The sequence below is a fragment of the Aquila chrysaetos genome, chromosome 4 (genome assembly GCF_900496995.4).
Source record: "Aquila chrysaetos chrysaetos chromosome 4, bAquChr1.4, whole genome shotgun sequence".
Classification (NCBI taxonomy): Eukaryota; Metazoa; Chordata; class Aves; order Accipitriformes; family Accipitridae; genus Aquila; species Aquila chrysaetos.
The window spans coordinates 24,939,992-24,959,512 of record NC_044007.1 but is presented as its reverse complement, the minus strand read 5'-3'; the positions used below and the strand labels follow the sequence as shown (position 1 = coordinate 24,959,512).

At 43.2% G+C, this 19,521-nt stretch overlaps 1 long non-coding RNA gene across 3 annotated transcripts; it reads left to right on the top strand.

Moving 5' to 3' along the window:
* The first annotated feature begins 9,084 nt into the window (after positions 1 to 9,084).
* Positions 9,085 to 19,095, top strand: LOC115340815. 3 transcript variants are annotated; one of them, XR_003923193.1, is made up of 4 exons: positions 9,085 to 9,228; positions 11,104 to 11,213; positions 11,492 to 11,586; positions 17,555 to 19,095. It is a non-coding gene; the product is annotated as an uncharacterized LOC115340815 (long non-coding RNA). The 3 variants fall into 3 exon arrangements; XR_003923192.1 differs by lacking the exon at positions 11,492 to 11,586 and having other exon boundaries at positions 9,092 to 9,228; XR_003923191.2 differs by lacking the exons at positions 11,492 to 11,586; positions 17,555 to 19,095 and having other exon boundaries at positions 11,104 to 11,315.
* The last annotated feature ends 426 nt before the right edge of the window (positions 19,096 to 19,521 follow it).

The window sequence follows — 19,521 nt, the reverse complement described above, 5'->3', positions numbered from 1 at the left end:
GTATTGATTTATTTACTGGGAGGGAGTAATGCCTGAGACTGATACCTGTCAAGATTAATGCAAAATAAATTTGGAACTGAAGTACAGCTTTTCAAGGAGTATCTTAAGGCAAAGACAAAAATAGGATATTACAAAATCATGCAGAGTCCCTTGCATGTAAATACTACTATAATTTTACTTGTCCTCTTCATAGTAAAGGTTAAGAAGAATACCCTTTTAATTCAGGTTTGTAATGTATGTCCAAAATGTCTGTTTCCAATCTGTATGTTGTGCTACAAGCCTCGTTTGTAGAAAATACATGGATTTTGTGTAATGACAGAGACTGCCCCCAAGGGCTTTTACTGCATAAATTCTTTTTTTTTCCTCTTGAAGATGAAATTGGTGGTATTTCTGGGTTAGTAAGCTCTAGCTCTTGAATAGCTTGTCATTCTGGAAAAAAGAAACAAATTAGCTAACAACATAGGAACCCTGCTAATTAACTGCTACTACTAAGCAGGATCATATAAATACATAGCCTTCCTTTCAAAATGTTGTTACGTATTTAGCAGCACCTCTTACTGTTTTCTTAATGTCCAGTTTCAACGTCTTAGCAAGCGAAACTTGCTTTATTTGACATTCATTAAAGAGGTAGTAACTGTATAGCATATTGTCTATGAATAGAAACTTGGTTATCTATGTACTGTCATGTTTCTATGACTCAAGCAGTGGTTAGTCTTAACGATACACTGTATCCAGACTTTGGTACTTGGATAGAAAGAGAAAACACCATTTAAAGAAACTTGTTCATTTTTTCTTTTTTCCTTTTTTTTTTTTTTTTTTTTTTTTTTTGTTGTTGAATGCATGGAATGGTTTCATAAATCCAGTATGTTGGGTTTTTCTAAATACTCTGGAATTATTTGTATGCGTAATTTAAACTTGTTGTGATGATGTGTAATTGGATAGTCATGGCATATTTTTATTTCTTTTGTGGGGAGGGAAAGGTGTACAGAATTCATATGTGCTTGTTACGAAGGTAACAACTGTGCATTGGTTTGGAGGGGGGTGAAAACTGTATTTCTGATGCCCTTTTAGAAGTCTAAAGAAAAAAGTGCAGGAGAAAAGCACTACTTTAATATTTACTAAGAAAGAATGTACATATTAAAAACATTTCAAACTTTATAGAAATACTTGTAGTACTGTTGTGTTGTAACTGATGTATCTCATTGGAAACTGCCTTATTAATAGTTCCTAGCCATGGGATTGTCCTGTGAATAAGGCTTTTAAAAAGTGCAGACATCAGAATACATGGTTTTGCCTTTCAATGACTCAGGTTGGTTGTCAGTCAAGATTTCAGTTGTTAAAAAAATGCAGGTCTCTTGCAGCTACTTGTACCTGTGGGTCTCCTGGTGACTGACGAGTACCAGTGAATGACAGAGTTTCACTTTTCCAGGCCAGTACTGAAAGATTTCTTCATTGTTCTACTGAAAATGGAAGAAAAACAACTAAAAAAATGGAATTACAGCTTCAAAGATACTTCTAAAATTATCTTACTGTTAAAATTCCAAGTGAGTTGCTTCATTTAAGAACCAAGAGCATCAGCTGAGTCAATTTGGGTTGGATGAAGGACCAGGAAGGGCTGCGTGGCCAGTAGTTCTTAACCTGAAAGTAGTGTGGTATCACCATGAATTTTATTCCCTGCAGGACTAACAGAACTGCTGTTAGTTGGGATGGATGTTGGGAACGAAGTGGGAGAACTCTTACTTTGTCAGATGGGGGGCGGGGGGTGGGGGTGGGGAATTACTGTTTCCTGTACTCTGTAGCATGTTGCTATTAATGGCTCACAGGCTGTTCCTATTGATTGCTAAAATTGTCTAGTCTCCATATTGGGTCCCTTCAGTTTATGAAACTATTGAACTTCTGTTCTTTTAAATCTGGTTAGTTGTACCAAGCTGAAGGTTTCTGGTTCACTGAAAATCAGTTTCTTTACTGAAACTATGATGTCTTTAATTTTGGTGTATTCTGGAAGGGTAAACTGCATTTAAAACTCTTAACATGAAACTACTGGTTTCAGGGTTTCATACAATGCTCTTAAAAACATGCTTAGGAACATCTGCAGCTCAAGGCAGGTACATTTTCTATCCTAATCGTAGCATCAAGTGACCTCTTAACTCGACTCAGTATTTTTAATTCGGTCCATGGCAGAGGGTAAGTCATGGACTACTCAGAACCAGATCACCACAATAAACTCATAAAACTGACTAGTTCAAGGTGGTTCCCTGTTTTCTTATGGATAGCCAGTCTTTTACACACACAGTGTTTCCACTTAGCTGTTCAATAGGCTCTGACTTGGAGTTAGTGATTCCTTGTTTCAAATATCTGATGAAGTATAAACCAAATACTTCGTTACTGAGAGCTTTGTTTTCAGAGGCCATTCTGACTAAGGCTTGTTTTTTCATGACTATACTATTTCCTTGACCATCCTTATCTATGTAGCTAACAAACAAAGTCGTGCCTTGAGCTACGTCTGCAAGTGAAGCTCTGGATGGGAGATAACTCCTCTCTGATGTGAGACCATAACTTGGACTCACTTACTCTTGGACAGCCAGGCTTTAATGTGTCTTTTGAAGAGGCCTGCTGGACTGGAGATGGCTGTCTTTCTGAGCCTTAGCCAGTTAGCTCAAAGAACAGGAGCTGTATCAACTGATGTCTCTCTGCTGTTCAGGAGCTGAGTTGGCTGGGTGCATATCCAAGGAGATATACAAGCTTTGCTTCTGCTCTTAGAAGTCTCTGAAGGCAGTGTGAAAGATGGCTAACCTTGCATTTTCACCCTTACGTAGCCATTGTACATGAAAAATATCTGTAGTTATTTCTGAAATTACTACAGAATTAGTTTTCTCAAGAAGTTGCCATTGTTGGAAGTTTCAATCTGACCTTACGTGAGCAGAGTGCAGTTGTATGTGAAATCAGTTTGATGGCCCCTTCTGGTTCATAATGTCTGGTTACTAGAAATGAGGCAATATCTTTCTGAAGGGGGGAGAGATGATGCTGAAGCTGTCGTTACATTTTATGAAAAGCTACAGCCTGGATTCTAGATTGTCTGCCAGAGTTAAATCATCTTGATTTAAAGTTATTTATAGCTCAAACTAAATAACTAAAAGTGGAAAACTAATTAGTTTGCTAATGAACAGCTATGTTGAATTCCCTATTTGTATACACTGTGATTAGGTATTTCCTTAAACTTTTAATTGCCTTGAAAACTGAAAGAATTGCCTGACAAAAGGCTGAGAGGAACTCGGGCTGTATAATTTGCTCTCCCTTCTTCTCACCCCCCCTCACATTTTTATTGTCATTTGATCTGCACACATACAAATCCTGAAAGGCTTCCAAATATGCTTGTACCAGTGTCAACCGCTATTGCCTTGTGCTTGCCTGGGAAAAGAAGAGCTGCATGAAATAGGTGTATCCATAATAATCCATGCCTTGAGAGCTGAGCTATTTGGGGAATCTAGCACATGCTGGAATCCTGTTTTCTTCATTCTTTGTTCATCTTTTAGTTCCTCATCTTGCTTATTCAAACCTGACAAGCAAGCTATGACTGGCAAGGTAATCTCTTCCTAACTGTAAGCTTGAAGTATCCCAACATCAAAAAGTAATTGGCAAAACTTTTTGGAGCCAGAATGTTTTCCTTAAAGCTTCCCTTCCAGATCTTTATCCAGTCTCGGGGGGGGGGGAAGAAAAAAGAAAAAAAATCAACAAAAAAAACCAAAACCACAAAACTTTTAAGATAACTTTGTGGAGCTCTCATCTGGAACAGTTGGAAGACTTCAAGTGTTCCTCATGCAGGCACCTGTTTTGCCAGGTAACCCAGCGATAAGTCCTCCTCTGTGCCCGGTGACTTTGGAGATGTATGTTGTGCCTTAACTGAGGGACTGTGAAATCAGAATATATCTCAGACTAAACAAAAAAAATTTACGTTTGAATTAAAAATTATTTCCTTTAAAAGAAAAAAAAAAAAAGAACCCATAGTTAAGCTGGCTGGTTATGCTTCTTTATTATTTGAATGTAGTAAAATTACAAACAGAAAACAGACTGCTATAAAATTCCGTGACTGCTACCTGGCTTTTCATATGTGTGTGTGGGATTTCTGTGGTATGCATAAAACACATCTCAATAGTTGTATTTTCTGTCAGTCAAATCCTGCATGGACTTTTCAAGGTGGTTTTCTGCAGAGGTTTGGTTGAGAGTTTGGGAGGTCCATGTGTTCTCCTTCAAAGATTGTACTGCTTTAGACTAATGCAGTGTGAAACAGCGTCCTTTTCATAACCACCAAGAGTTTAGATACTTCTGAGTTACAAAAGAATGTGATCCATCAGTTTTTACTTTTCGGGGAGGGGAGGGGGAACCCTAGAAATTCAGTGAAACAAAGGCTGTGGTCCTGGCCTGAGTTCTGCCAGGGACAGTTTAAGATGGAGCAGCTACCTCAGGTGCTTATTTCAAGTGACCTGTTAAAAGTAACCCTGCCATGCCAGCATCATCTTTCATTTGACTTGAACTATTTTGTTCCAGTTTTGTGTCTTAGTTACACTGGCCTTTAGTTTGGCTGGAAAGCTAGAGTTTTTCAAGGTCTTTGAAACTTTTTCAGCTAAATCTCTTCCTCTGTGCTTGCCAGTAGGGTCTGAGTAGCCACTTCAAGGACCAAATCTGAGATTCTTACTCCAGCTGGCTCTCCAGTATTTCTGCTGTAAGTTGTGTCTGTGGGCTGTGTACAGTAGGGTTAATATTGGCATTACTTCAAGTATGAGACTTTCACAGTTTATTTTAACGGGGGTTTTTCCCCCCCTCATAGATAACTTCCTTTTTTTTTTTCTGTCACAGTCATGTTTGACTGACTATTTTTAAAACTTTTAAAAGTCTTAATCATAGTAAAGATTTTAAATATTTTCTTTCTTTTTGGTGGAATTCTTTTCTGCAGGTTCCAGGGACAGAGGTTCAAAAAGCTGTCTGCTCTGAACTAATGTGATGATTTAATTTAAAAAAAAAAAAGGAAAACTTGCCTTTTAATAAGCAAAAATAATGTTACTTAGATTTGACCTAGGGATTGAACACTTTTGAACAGTAGTAGTAGTAAAATGTATTTAAGTGCTTTTCTGGAGTGGGCTCAGGATGCTCAGCACGTGGTAGAACTGAGCTGGAAAATCAATATTGTGCTATTTTATATTCATATACTCCAGAGATGCAGTTCAAAGTCATCCAAGTCATGCATCCTGCTGTTAACTGTGGAACTTTATGGTGTTTCTGGAGTGTGTCTCTTACTGCAAGTCCTTTGTAGGCATGCAGAACAGCAGATTCAGAGATCAGTTTTGTAATGATTAAAGCACTTCATTTTTTACTGCCTTGAATATAAAAAGTACTTTGTAGACTGTGACAGAGACACATAATTGACGGGTTCCAGGGTCTGACATGTTGGTGACTGAGAGGGACAGGTTTTACATATTCAAGGATTTCCGTGTGTTTTGAATTTCTGTAGTCACATCATCCAAGTCCTAGGCTATGGGAAACTTGAGGTCAGAAGTTGGGTGTGTCACATGAGAAAATAGCTTTTTTGCCTGCTTGCTTCCAGGCAGAATGTCTGTCGTGCAGCACAAGGTGAGCATGTGGAAGCAGGTTTGCAAGTGCTTCATTTTGCATTAATAATTCCATCATTAAAAATCTTTACTTTGTGCTAGTGTGCCACTGGGATTCATCACTCTGTGCTGCCAGAGAACATCGTGCTAGAACACATTTTCTTATGTAAAGGCTTAATGTAATGCTGACATCTCTTGAGATTACCATACGTTGTCTTTCAAAAAGTGTTTTACTTCTGCTTCGTGTTGCTACTATTATGGAAGACATGATACAGTTTGAGACTTTAAACTCTTTAGACTTAATTGTTCCAAATATTTCTAGAGAGGTCCACCTCAAAGAAGGTATTTTGACAGGTTAACTGGGGAAAGAATTCCTAATTGCAAATTGTGTTCTGTAGGTATGGCAAACCAGTGGCTCAGCCCTGCTCCAAATGAGCTATCAACAGGGTGTTCTGCTAAGGCTTTAAGGACATCTCCCTCGGCATGGTAAAAACTCTCAGCAAGGGGTGCTGACTAGCTTGCAAATATTAAGGTGCCCTGTGCGGCAGTTAAGTGGTTTAAGGGCTCATATACACTAAACATCAAAGGGGAAGGGGAAAAGGCACAGATGCGCATTTTTCAAAGTAAGTTTGGTTTTGGAGAATGTCATGTTGGTGATCAGGTTTTTTTGTTAGAGTTGAAAAGAAAGTTGGATGCTGAGAAGCTGAGCAAACAGTGTTACGTACCTCAGTACAAGAGTGTGTGAGGAGGCTGCAGAATGTGTAGTAAGGGCACTGTACTGTTACATATCTACTGACTCGCCCCAACAAGTTTGACTTAATTTCAGAGCACTTTCAGATTCAGAATCAGTTAAAACTGTCCAAATGTTCATCAGTTCACAAACTGAGAGTGCACTGATGTACACTCATTATAAATCTCAGGCTGAATTCAGCACTTGAAAACCCAAGTCATTGCATGTTATCTGAGCTCTAGCAGGAGGACAGCATAAATCACAACTGAATGAGATGCTGAGTTAGTACAAAATAGGAGGTGCTGCTCTCCAAAGTGACAAATGTGTATCATTCTGCTGTGCAGAGACGGGGTTTCCATATGCCATGCCTAAGCCACTTGTGTTGCAAAGGTTTGTACATAGATGTTTGACGTTAAATGAGTTGCAACAGAGATGATGAGTTAGAATTGTGTGTTACTGCAATTAAGCTTTCTCTGTGCTTTTACCAGTCCATTACTGAATACCAAAGTGAGTTGGGAGATCTCTGCAGTATTGGGTCAATCAGGATTTTCCAAAGTTCCTTCAGACTGTAATCAAACACATTCAGATGTGCATGCCTGTAAAATGTTTTATAGTCACAGTACAGGAATATACTTTATACTGATAACCTATATAGAGACAGACAGCAGAAAGGAGTATGAGTGCACGACATGCTTTTCTGAGTGATGTTTACATTGCGATCAGTTGCCAAATAATGCTATCTCAGGAGAATTATATTGTTATTTGTGATGCTATTTGCTATAAAGTGGAGGATTAAAGGTTAGGCTTATTATTTAAAATATCAATCTTACTTCTGGCATGAGGGATCCTAAGGGGACATTTTGCACACTTGGAGGAGCCTGTGGTGAAGAGAAGCCAAGAGTATCTTTGGTTTCTATAATTAGAAGAACATTAGCAGCCTTGATCTGTCTTAGATAGAAGAGACAGTATAAAATATACAGTACTAGAGAGCTTCAGTCCCACACACACATACACCCAGTACTGGTGGCTCCATCTGATGTAGCTTTTAATCTAATTTTCCTAGTTGCATTTCCCAATACATACAAAATATTTATAAATTGGGACAAACTTCATCCATTTAAATTTTCTGCACTACGAGTACCCAAAAGAAGTGTTTTCCTTGCTCATGAAGTAAAATCCATCTGTTCTGTATCTCTGTACTTCATGAAGGACATACCATGGACCTGTAATATATATATAGTGTATATGAAAGGTGTTACATTGCATGTACAGTATTTGTAGTTTGCGTCTGCATGGGCTACAGAAAGAGGCAAATATTGGCTAACTGCGTTTGAATCGCTACCATGCTCAGCAAGTCAACCATCAAGGGGATTCAGGACAGACTGCTGAAGGGGGCAAACCCAGCTGGCATTTTCACAGTATAAAGCTACCAGCTACTGTGGCATGTTCTTCAGGCTTGGCTGGCAAGCAAGTAATCTCCATTGGTGACTCCATATTAAGCAGTAGATGGGTAAATTGGCAGAGGATGTGACACTAAGAGAAAGTTGAGCATAGAAAAAAAGAATGTGTGTGAGACTGGAAGTTTCTGTAAAGCTCTGTGGCAAACCTCTGCCTGCGGTGAACACCAGTGAGAAGAACTAGATGGCATGCCCTGGCATTTGCTCAAGAGTCCAGCAAACTTGGAAGAGAGCAGGAAAAGAGGAATAATTCCACAGATACTCAAAGTATTGATGGTGATGCTATTCAGTGGCTTTAAATTTGGTGATAACTCAAAGCTCAGGTTTTTAATGCTTAATGTGCTAAGGAACAAAATGGACCAGGGGAATAACTAAGAAGGCTCCCAAGTAAAGTGGTGAGTTACTGCTTGAAACCTGACTAGCATCTAAAAAGATGAAGCTGGGAAGTGTTTGCTCTGTAACTTACAGGTAGTAATAAATTACAATTATGGAAGATGTGTTGTTTTAATTCCTCTTGACTGTACTTAAAAAACAGCGTTGGTTCTCAATAGGATAGAAGACAATGATTTATCACTAGATTGAGATTGTTAATAAAAGACAAAATGATCATGACTTCTACTAGATATAAGTAAAAAAAAAAAAAATCCAAACAAATATGTAAACAAAACATGCTTGATGAGCAAAACTGGAGGGGGGGGAGGAATATCTACATTCTTCTACATTTAAAAAAAACAGTGAGCTTTTAAAAAAAAGGGGAAAACCCATAATTGCATAATGAAAAAGGGAATAAAATCTGGCAACATTCCCAGTGTTGAGCCATACTCAAATGAATCCATAAATTAAACATTAACTAATCTAACTAATGGAACTAAAAGGAAGCAAATACTATTTGATGTATATTAGCTTTTCTTAGAAGGTCTGCCTCTCCTATCAATCAGAGACCTGTGACCTCCCTGACCGCAAATTCAATACAGCATTAAAAACTGTCACCAAGATTTCCTTTGCTCAAGCGATCTGGCAAGAAGTAAGACACTGCTGGCAACACAGCAACCTCTTTATCCAACAGCTCCATCCCATCCTCGTATGCTGTATTTCATGTTCTATAATTGGCTACAGACTATCGATAAAATGTACCCATCTGTACCAGTCCGTTTAATACTGCGTCCGGCATAAGCGTTCAGGCCAAAAGAGCAAAAAACCTCCGAGCATGACCTTCCACTGGGTTGCTGTGGTGAAAGGTCAAGTGTAAATTCTGGGAAGTTTGAATCTGAGTAGTGAAGAGGAACAGGGGATACAATCCCAATACTGTGTTCATCGATTAAATAAATACTGTCATGTCTGATGACTGCAGTTTTAAAGGTTTTTACAAAACTGGCTAGATTACCCACGCTAGCGAGAGAAGCAGTAAGCGTACTTAAAGGGCTGGAGGCAGTGTCTGGTAAGTAGAGAATCAATTTATCAAAAAGACTTGGAGAAGACTTCATTGTAGAGTAGAAGTTACTAGGACACAAGGTGCTAAAGGGCTCATTAGCCTTACGGAGGAAGAGAGGATGAGTTTGAGTTGGATACAAGACACCTGTTCTTACAAATTTGGTTGATAAGGGTTGGAACCAAGCTGCCAAGATTAGTGGTGCTGTCTCTACTTCTCAGTATCTTCAGGCACACTGAGCCAGCGGAGGGGAAAAGCCAAAGCTCTTCCACCCCCCTGGATGTAAGTGGGGCATGAGGTTCACTGGCTCTGTTCAGCTGGGAGAACTAAAGTTATTACAGAAATTCACGGACTTCCCAAGGCAAAAGGAGAGAGAATTGATGTTCTTTATTGCTAAGGTACTGGTTAGTGGTATAGAAACGCTGCAGGGTAGAAAGTTGCAAAGAATAAACATGCTTTTAACACAACATACTCTTATTGTTAGATGTACTTTTCAGACTCTGTTTGACTTTATATACTTTACTTTCATTTATTCATCTTGTAAGCATTTTTACTAACATCAGTTATCTTCAAACTTGCATTAGCACTTTTAAAATTTCCACTGAACTTCCAAATTATTACTAACCAAAAATGACTGTCGTGAGTAACCCAAATGCTCAAAATTAGTAAACTTGTGCCTTTTAATCGATACCTAGATCAGTCCAACCTGCTTCTGTAACAGAATAGTTCTTGTGTACCACAAGCGGTAAGGTTCACTTCTGCTGCATTAATTTCTTTGGTCTATACCTTCTGTGTTTGGGTGTTTAAGAAGGAGAACATGTATGTGTTTCCCCATGATGAACACCAGGGCCAAACAGAGCTACAGGACACTTGAAATTTTCAGACCCGCTGTGACATCTACTTTAGCAATGTCACTAGGCAGCAGCTGAGACTTGTGATTGTTCCTGTCTAACCCCAAGGGAGAAAACCTTCATTGTGAGCCACAGCCAGGGTTTCTGGAGGTTAGTGACTGCAGGACCTGCTATCTAGAGACACTCTTGTGTCGTGGCTGGCTGGCTAATTAGTACCCCTTATTTTTGTTTTAAGTAGTTGTTCCGGGGGAAACCCTTGGGCATTGCTTTCCCTGGTACCCCTGTGTGCTTTTATTAGAAACTACCCAGTGAGTTGACCAGGTGACCCACGCGAGGCTGAGGAACATGCATAAGAAGGAAGGAGCGGCCAAAGGAGGCAGTTACGCACCAACCCCAAACCTCTGGTGCTGCTGTGAAACCCCAGGAGATCAGTGTGTTCTGCTGCCATGGGGGGCCCGGGGCTTGCCGTATGCTCCTGGTGTGGCTCTGGAGGGACCAAGACCCCTTTGTAGCATGGGGGAGTTGGGCTGATGGTCGGCTAATGGGCAGTGGCTCAAAAGAGCAGAGCTCGGGGGAGTCTGGGGCCTATGCCCCTTCTAAATACTGCCCTGCGCAAGGGAGGAGGGCTTCGGGGTCTGCTGATGGAGGGATATGTGGAGGAATGGTCCAACTCTACCAATCCCACAAATGAGATGCCCCAGTGAAGGGGCTGGGAAGGAGTTGCAGTTGCTTTGACTGCCAGAGGACCCCTTACAGGTAAGGGACCCTGAAACAGGGGTGAACACTAATGCCATGGCCCAAAAGCCCTGACAGCTAGACACGGTTACAAACCCCCCTGGGCTATCACCTGATGAGCTGCTGGGGCAGCCTGTTGGTCAAAGTGGGATCTATATGTATCAGACTGGGGGAGCTCACAGGAGGAACAACTCCATTAGCAGCATGGCCAAGAATAATACAGAAAATCCCGTAGCGTGGTTGACCTTGAAAAAAGTGTCAAGAAAGGCTGAAAACTCTCCATTCTCTCACTCTACAGGCTTTGACTTACAGATCTTCCAGAAAGCCAAGGGAGAGGCCATGGCAGAGTGGGGCGGAAGGTCCTTTGGAGATCTGGCACCATGAGGCAAAGACTTGTACAGGGAAAAGGTCAGAACTCAGCTGCTGGAGGAATTGGAGCAAGAGATCAAATCTGTGTGATGTATAATTTTACTCCCCAAAGAAGGAAATTCCCATACTGCATTAAGTGAACACTGTTTACTGCTCTCTTCAGGTCTGGATGAAGCCCTACTGCTATAGGATTCATGAGCCTGTTGGTACCTTCAGTAGTAGTTTTAATTGTTGCTCATACCATATGAATGACTTGCTTGTTTTCTAAAATATAGTAAATGACTTAGACATTATATCCTTGGGTTTGTATTTTGCAGGGGCAAGAGGTGAAGTTTGTAACAGATACCTCTTCAGTCTGTTAGGGTGTTAACCCCTGTAGCCTGGTCAGCAGGGAGGAGGGATGGACTCTGTGGTAAGCATATGTTCAATTTGTAATAGCGCAGACCCCATCATCTAGTTCTAGGGGTGGAACGTATTTGGCATAAATTGCAGGTTTATCGTAGCTGGGGGCTGCAGAGGTGCCCTGTGTGGGAGGATGCTGAGCCCTGTGCTGGTCACAGCCAGTGGCAGATGGCACTAACTCCAGTGTAAGTATCTTCTGCACAACAAAACTTCAGTGAGGGGAGCCTGTGGCAACCATGTGCAAGTGGGCTTAGGAAAGAACAGCAGGGGCAAGGAGAGGAGAAAGGGAGGGGACACAAAAGAGCCACCTGAGGAGAAAGGGAAGAGACATATGGAAGGAGACATTGCTGGGGACATGATGGGGCACATACTTGTGGAAGGAGGTGCTCTATGGCTGGAGCAGATATGCCTCTGAGGAGACTGCACCCATGGATAGCATATTGTATCTGACACTAAAGATAGACTTCCAGTACATGTCACCAAATTGCAAATCTTCTGCCAGGCAAATAATTAGATAATCGCCTAACCTATTTTTGAGGTTTCTAGTGAATGTAGCACAGATGGTTTCTTCTCATCCAAAATGTTAAAATTAATCTGCGAGGCTAGCATGAATGGAAAGGCCAGAAGGAAAAAGAAAGAGCTGGATCTCACTGTACTCCAGAGCTCACCAGCCTTTTTGTGAGTCCTATATCTTCACAGCAAAACTGAGAGGCTTTCAAGTCAGAAAAGGGCAAAAGGAAGGAGGCAGTAAGGCAAGTTTTTCTTGGAGAACATTTGAGCTCTTGGCTTTTCTGATTTACACGGGCAACGTATCAAAATATTTTAATGATATGGTTTTTTAAATCAGCAACTTTAAAACAGAATTATGAAGCCATGGCCCAAGGGAGATAGAGTTGCAAATGCAGTTTACCATCATGAAAGAGAATGTGTAAGTATATCAGTTGTCTAAGAGATTAGAGGCAAATTATGACAAAATATCCCAGAAGCGAGCTAAAAAGGTCCAGGCATTTCTCTCAACAATTTTTTAAAGGTCAAAAGAGAACTTAAAAAGAAAGGAAAAAAAAAAAGAAAATCATTTGTTGTCCATTGTTTGGTACTGAAACATGAGAATTTAGCTTGCTTTATGCAAGTGGTTGCACACCAAGCTGTGTCACTGCGATGGCTCTCATAGGCTTCTAAGATGTTTTCTGAGTTGTAACATGCTGGAGAAAAATACTGTTCTCACTCTGATCTTTTTTACATGAACCAAGAGAATGAACGAGCTCTTGAACCCATTTTGAATGGTGGCAGCAGTCCTATTTTATTGCACGTTGGCCAGTCTATGTGGCAGAGAGATGGTGTCAGACATTTATTGGAGGGTTACTTTTTTTAGAAAGCACGGGTGTTTTTTAAACTTTGTTTCATTAAATATTTCTGTAGGCCTGAATACTTGAATCATTTGCAGCCATCCTGAAACACAGGCTCTGAAGCAAGCCGAACAACAACTTGGACTCTTAAAATGGCTCTTTACTACAATCACAGTCAATTTCCCAATGTTGTTACTGCCCTGTGCCCAAGGACAATACCCAGACCTTGGTTTCTGGACAATGTTTAACCCTTTTCTCATCTTGTCTTAACCTGGCCAAATACAAAACAATTAACTTCTTCACTCACTCTGGAGCACGTGGCTAATCCTACAAGCAGAAGATGTGGTTCCCTTGAGCTGCTCTTTGGTGTATGTGCTGTAGGCAATGCTGGGCAACAGTGTAATCGAATTATTCAAGGCAAACTGACCTATGCTCCACCATGTCTGTGGACTGCAAGTACAGACAGAAGGTGAGAATGATAGGCAGCTTCCAAGCCACCTGTCCTTTTCAAGCAATCTTACTCAGATAGGTACTAAAAAGGCTGGGAAGAGGAGTACTAGTAACCAATTTTAGAGAGCACTAGAAAGCACAAGAAAATGCCAAATGGATCCGAGCATCCTCTGGCAGGAGGGAGAAGTTGTCCCCTGGAGTAAGATCACGAGGGACACATGGGGGAGTACAGAGCAGAAGCAGGACACGAAATATACTGGTGTTTTTTAACAGCTTGCAGCACAGAGAAGAATTGGCAATGAACCGAAGCTGGGCTGGGTCCTTCCCAGCTGGCTAGCGTGGCTCTCGGGGTGCGCTGCGTGGAATGAGTGGCTGTAGAAAATTAGTTTAGCGACTTGCAGCTCTGCTGTGGTAAGGAGGGGCAGGTGGGAGCCATGAGTCTGCATTTCTCTTCTGGATACATCCTACAGCCTACATGCCAACCTGTGTCTGAGCAAGGGTGTGTCAGGTTTTGACCCTTGCGCAGTGTTTAATTTCAGAATCAAGTGTTCCCTTGGAAAAAATCTCTAACCATGGGTCATGGATCCCACTGAAAAGTTTATCTCTTTTTTCAGCACAACTAAAACAAGTGCTTGTGAGTAGGCTGTTGATTCACTTGAGTTTATATCATTTTCTGAGCAAGGCAGCGATACTAGTCCTGTTCAAGGTTTGATGCATAAAGATGATAATCCGGAGTGTCTCTTGTACCTCTAGGAACCTTGACAAAACTCAGGTGTCATCCAGTTCAGAAGTTGTACCCGGTGTATCTTAAATGATCTTCCACCATTCTGGGTGTAAGATCAGATATGGTGGATTCACAGCCATCTCTGTAAGAAGTGTTTGTCGTTTCTTGTTTTATAAGGCAAAGTGAATGGCACAGAGACTTGAACTACTGAGTTGTTGTTATGGGTCTGTAACTGTGGCAATACTCAGGCTCTGAAACAAATTAGTAAATGCTGAGTTTTGTATACTTGCGAGCGCTTAATTTCTGTTGAATTTCTCTCTTGATACACACTCGACAGCATACTTCTAAGGCCATTAAATGTTTGCATAACAGTAGCAGTAAGTGGGTTTCCTTCTGCTAAGTGGTGGCTGCTGAAGGCCGTTCGGCATCACTGTTAGCAGAGGGACTCACAGCAGTGGGGGGCTGTGTGTGTTGGTGGTCAGGCCTGGAAGGAGACCAACATGGTGCCAGCAACCGCCTCCGACAGTAACTGCCTCCGGGTGCCAATGTCCCACCAGCCAGCCATCCTTCCAAAGAGCTCACTCAGAGCAGAAGCAGGAAAGCAAATTCTCCTCTGCATGAGGTTTTGCAGAGAAAGCTGCACGCTTGACTTCTCAAAATCCATTTGCCTGCAAGAAAAAAGGATTGGTGTGCATTGGAGCCCAGAGACCTCATGCTGTAATCTGTGTTGTGACCACCCCTGCTTTTACTGAGCCTTGCATCTTTTTGTTTTAATTCAGTTTGCGGCTATGTCTTTGCCTCCACAGCTGGTAGCGAGGGGAGTGAGATGGCATCAGTCGGTGGGTCTCCCCAGAGCCGGTGAGGCTCCACACAAGTCCACAGCAGTGCTTGTGCCTGTGCAGTCTGTTGCTGATGAAAGCTGAAGGCTGTAATTGCTGCAAGGCAGGGACTAGGTCTTCTATCTGCAAAGTACGTAGTATGCCACAGAAATAAAAATAGAAAGGAGCAGATAGGACCTCATTATTTCTCTAAACTCTGCCTGTGATATATACTTCTCTGGACTTCTAGAGTCAGTGTGGTGGGTTGACCCTGGTGGGTGCCAGGTGCCCACCAAAGCCGCTCTATCACTCCCCCTCCTCAGCTGGACAGGAGAGAGAAAATATAACAAAAGGCTCATGGGTCAATATAAGGACAGGGAGAGACCATTCACCAATTACCATCACAGGCAAAACAGACCCAACTCAGGAAAATTAATCTAATTTATTACCAGTCAATGAGAAATAAAACCAAATCTTAAAATACTTTTCCCCCACCCCTCCCTTCTCCCCAGACTCAACTTCATTCCCAATTTTCTCTACCTTGTTCCCTGCCAGCGGCACAGGGGGGCGGGGAATGGGAGTTGGGGTCAGTTCATCACACATTGTTTCTGCCACTCCTTCCTCCTCAGGGGAGGACTCTTCACACTCTTCCTGCTCCAGCGTGGGGGTCCCTCTCACGGGAGACAGTCCTCCACAAACTTCTCCAATGTGGGTCCCTTCCATGGGCTGCAGTCCTTCAGGCACAGACTGCTCCAGTGTGGGTCCCCCGCAGGGTCACAAGTCCTGCCAGAAAACCTGCTCCGTGGGCTCCTCTCTCCATAGATCCACAGGTCCTGCCAGGATCCTGCTCCAGCACGGGCTTCCCGCGGGGTCACAGCCTCCTTTGGGCACCCACCTACTCCGGCGTGGGGTCCTCCATGAGCTGCAGGTGGATATCTGCTCCACCGTGGACCTCCATGGACTGCAGGGGGACAGCCTGCCTCACCATGGTCTTCACCACGGGCTGCAAGGGAAACTCTGCTCTGGCAACTGGAGCACCTCCTTCCCCTCTGTATTGGCTTTGTGTGGCAAGGTTTTGGTAGCGGGGGGGTTACAGGGGTGGCTTCTGTAAGAAGCTGCTGGAAGCTTCCCCTGTGTTCAAGAGAGAGCCAATACCAGCCGGCTCTAAGATGGACCCACTGCCGGCCAAGGCCGAGCCAGTCAGCAATAGTGGTAACGCCTCTGTGATAACATTTTTAAGAAAGGAAGAAAAAAGTTGTGGGGCACACAGATTCGGCAGCCGGAGAGAGGAGTGAGAACATGTAAGAGAAACAACCCTGCAGACACCAAGGTCAGTGAAGGAGGGGGAGGAGGTGCTCCAGGCGTCGGAGCAGAGATTCCCCTGCAGCCCGTGGTGAAGACCATGGTGAGGCAGGCTGTCCCCCTGCAGTCCATGGAGGTCCACAGTGGAGCAGATATCCACCTGCAGCCCGTGGAGGACCCCACGCCGGAGCAGGTGGGTTTCCCGAAGGAGGCTGTGACCCCGTGGGAACCCCGCGCTGGAGCAGGCTCCTGGCAGGACCTGCGCATCTGTGGAGAGAGGAGCCCACGGAGCAGGTTTTCTGGCAGGACTTGTGGCCCCGCGGGGGACCCACGCTGGAGCAATGTGCTCCTGAAGGACTGCACACCGTGGAAAGGACCCATGCTGGAGCAGTTTGTGAAGAACTGCAGCCCGTGGGAAGGACCCACGTTGGAGAAGTTTGTGGAGGACTGTCTCCTGTGGGAGGGACCCCACGCTGGAGCAGGGGAAGAGTGTGATGAGTCCTCCCCCTGAGGAGGATGAAGGGTCAGAAAATAATGTATGATGAACTGACCGTAAACCCCATTCCCCGTCCCCCTGTGCCTCTGGCGGGGTTGGTAGAGAATCCGGGAATGAAGCTGTGCCCAGGAAGAAGGGAGGGGTGGAGGGAAGGTGTTCTGAGATTTTGTTTTATTTCTCATTACCCTACTCTGGTTGATTTGTAATAAATTGAGTTAATTTTCCCCAAGTTGAGTCTGTTTTGCCCATAACGGTAATTGGTGAGTGATCTCTCCTGTCCTTATCTTGACCCACAAGCTCTTTGTTGTATTTTCTCTCCCCTGTCCAGCTGAGGAGGGGGAGTGATAGGATGGCTTTGGTGGGCACCTGGCATTCAGCCAGGGTCAACCCCCCACACCCTCCTTCTTCACTGACCTTGGGGTCTGCAGGGTTGTTTCTCTCACATGTTCTCACTCCTCTCTTCTGCTGCAATTTCTGTGCCACAGCAACTTTTTTTCCCCCTTCTTCAATCTGTTATCCCAGAGGCACTACCACTGTTGCTGATGGGCTCAGCCTTGGCCAGCAGTGGGTCTGTCTTGGAGCCGTCTGGCATTGGCTCTATTGGACATAGGGGAAGCTTCCAGCAGCTTCTCACAGAAGCCACCCCTGTAGCCCCCCCGCTACCAAAACCTTGCCACGCAGACCCAACACAGTTGGCTATAAATCAGGAGTATGATATGAAGCCTGATATTTCCTGATCTTTCCCATCAGGCTTTTTGAAGGGAAATTAATAATTATACAGGAAACTGCTCTGAAGTAATTAATGTTCACCTTCTCATTCTTCCTTCCTTTTTCTTCTGCAGATATCCAGATTAAAGCCATTGATGGGAAAGCAAAAGAAGACATGCTGTTAATTTCTCCTTACAGAGATGAGAGCTGTGCTGGGGCATGTTAGAAGCAGCTACTGCCTCCAGCAGCTCCAGGGCCTGGGGTTCCTCTTGCCCGGCTCCTGGAGCCCAGCTTGTTATGCCCATCCCAGGCTGATGGATGTGGCTGCTGCTTTCCCATTTGTAGGCACAGGACACTGACGGGGACGGTTACGCAAATGGCCACAGACAAGGTGCTGCCTTCAGCTGTGACTCCTACTTGTAGGACTTGCAGAAGACCTAAATACAGACCAGCTGGTCCAGCGTGACATTTGCAAGCCAATAACACACACACACACACACACACACACACACACAGACGGTTTGGGACAGGTACAGACTCTCACCCCCCCAGCAGCCAGCCCCAGGCACACAGGCTGTGACCCATGATCCTGCTCCAGCCTCCGGCACCGAGCCCCTCGCTCCCCTCACTCACACCGATCCCCCCAGTAGCTGGCACTTACTCCTTGCAGCCTCCGCACGTGCTGTGTGGAGAGTGAGAGTACACAGAGAGACAGTTAAGAAAGGTTTTATAAGAAGAGAGGGTGATCGGGCACAAGGCTCAGTCAGACAAGCGTACATTACACACGACCAACCCCTTTTACACCCCTTTGTGCCTGATCCCCACTTTGCTCCTTCCCGATCCCCTTCCCCTAATCATTCCTTCCTAAGTTTTGCAAAGTCCCCCTCAAATAACCCAAATCCTCATGTTCCTCTTGTTTGCCGCTTTATCAGTTACAAAGTCCAGGTGGCCCTCTCCAAAGCTGCGCCTGGAGCTCTTCAATGGCCCATCAATCAGTAACCGGAGAGTTTTGGTCTTTAGCATTGTCTCTATTGTCCCTTGTCTACCAGGTTTACATCTGTGTGTCCTTGTTTATCACATCCCCCCTTTACTTGTTATCCCCTTTGCTTTGAAAAGGGCAGGTCCTTGGTCAGATAACCTTCATGAAGCAGATGCTTTTACCTTCCACGTACACTTACAAGGTGTACGTACAAGGGTTTGCTCTATCGCTTGCTTACTTTCTGGTATTAAAGGACAAGGTCTCTCAAGGTTACCAGTGAGATAGTCCAGATCACATTGTTTGGGATTTTCCTTTGGTCACTCAAATATTTGTTTAATCAATATGTATGTTCCATTTTACTAGAATTTTAGTGTTATTTTTTAATATGAATCTTGAAAATACAATATTTGGCTTATGCGTATAATCTAGTCAAAATTATAAATGCAGTGCCAAGTGGTTTTTCTCTTTATGCACAAAAAAATCCCCAACCCCCCTGAAAGTTTTATAAGGACAAGCTAAGAACAGAGGTTATATAAAGGTCATACTTAAAGTATTTTTAATTGAATTTACTATAGTGGCTTTACAAGTAGGGATATGGCATAGTTAGAAATGTTCCTCCATGCCAAGTTAGCTTTTATCTTGGAGTTCCCATTCTGTGCAGATGTATGTATGAAATAAAGAAGAGCCCCAAAGCAACCATACAGGGAAACGTTTGAGTACTTTTTAGTGCTACGTTTTGATGATAAAATGTGGGATTTGGTAGGAAGCCAAGGTAGATGGCAGTAAATAAATTATTCTTAGGGTCAGGCTAGGCATACAGAATTCCGGGTAGAATTTTCTTCGTTATTTCCTCTGGAGAATGATACAAGTCTCAAATAATAAAATATGAAAAAGTCAGCTGCTTGGTAGGAAGTTTAGCTTCTATGTGCATCAGTGCTTGAATACGCAGATTTGAGTCCTTCCTCCTAATGCTGCTTCCCCCACCACCATTAGGGCATTAACTACAGGTAGTAACAATGAGGTTAATGTTAACTTGTGTATCAGTTACACAAGGCAATTCCAGCCTCCTTAGTAGCAGCAGCTTTGGGAGTGGATTAGGAGGACACTGTGAAAGAAAATAAA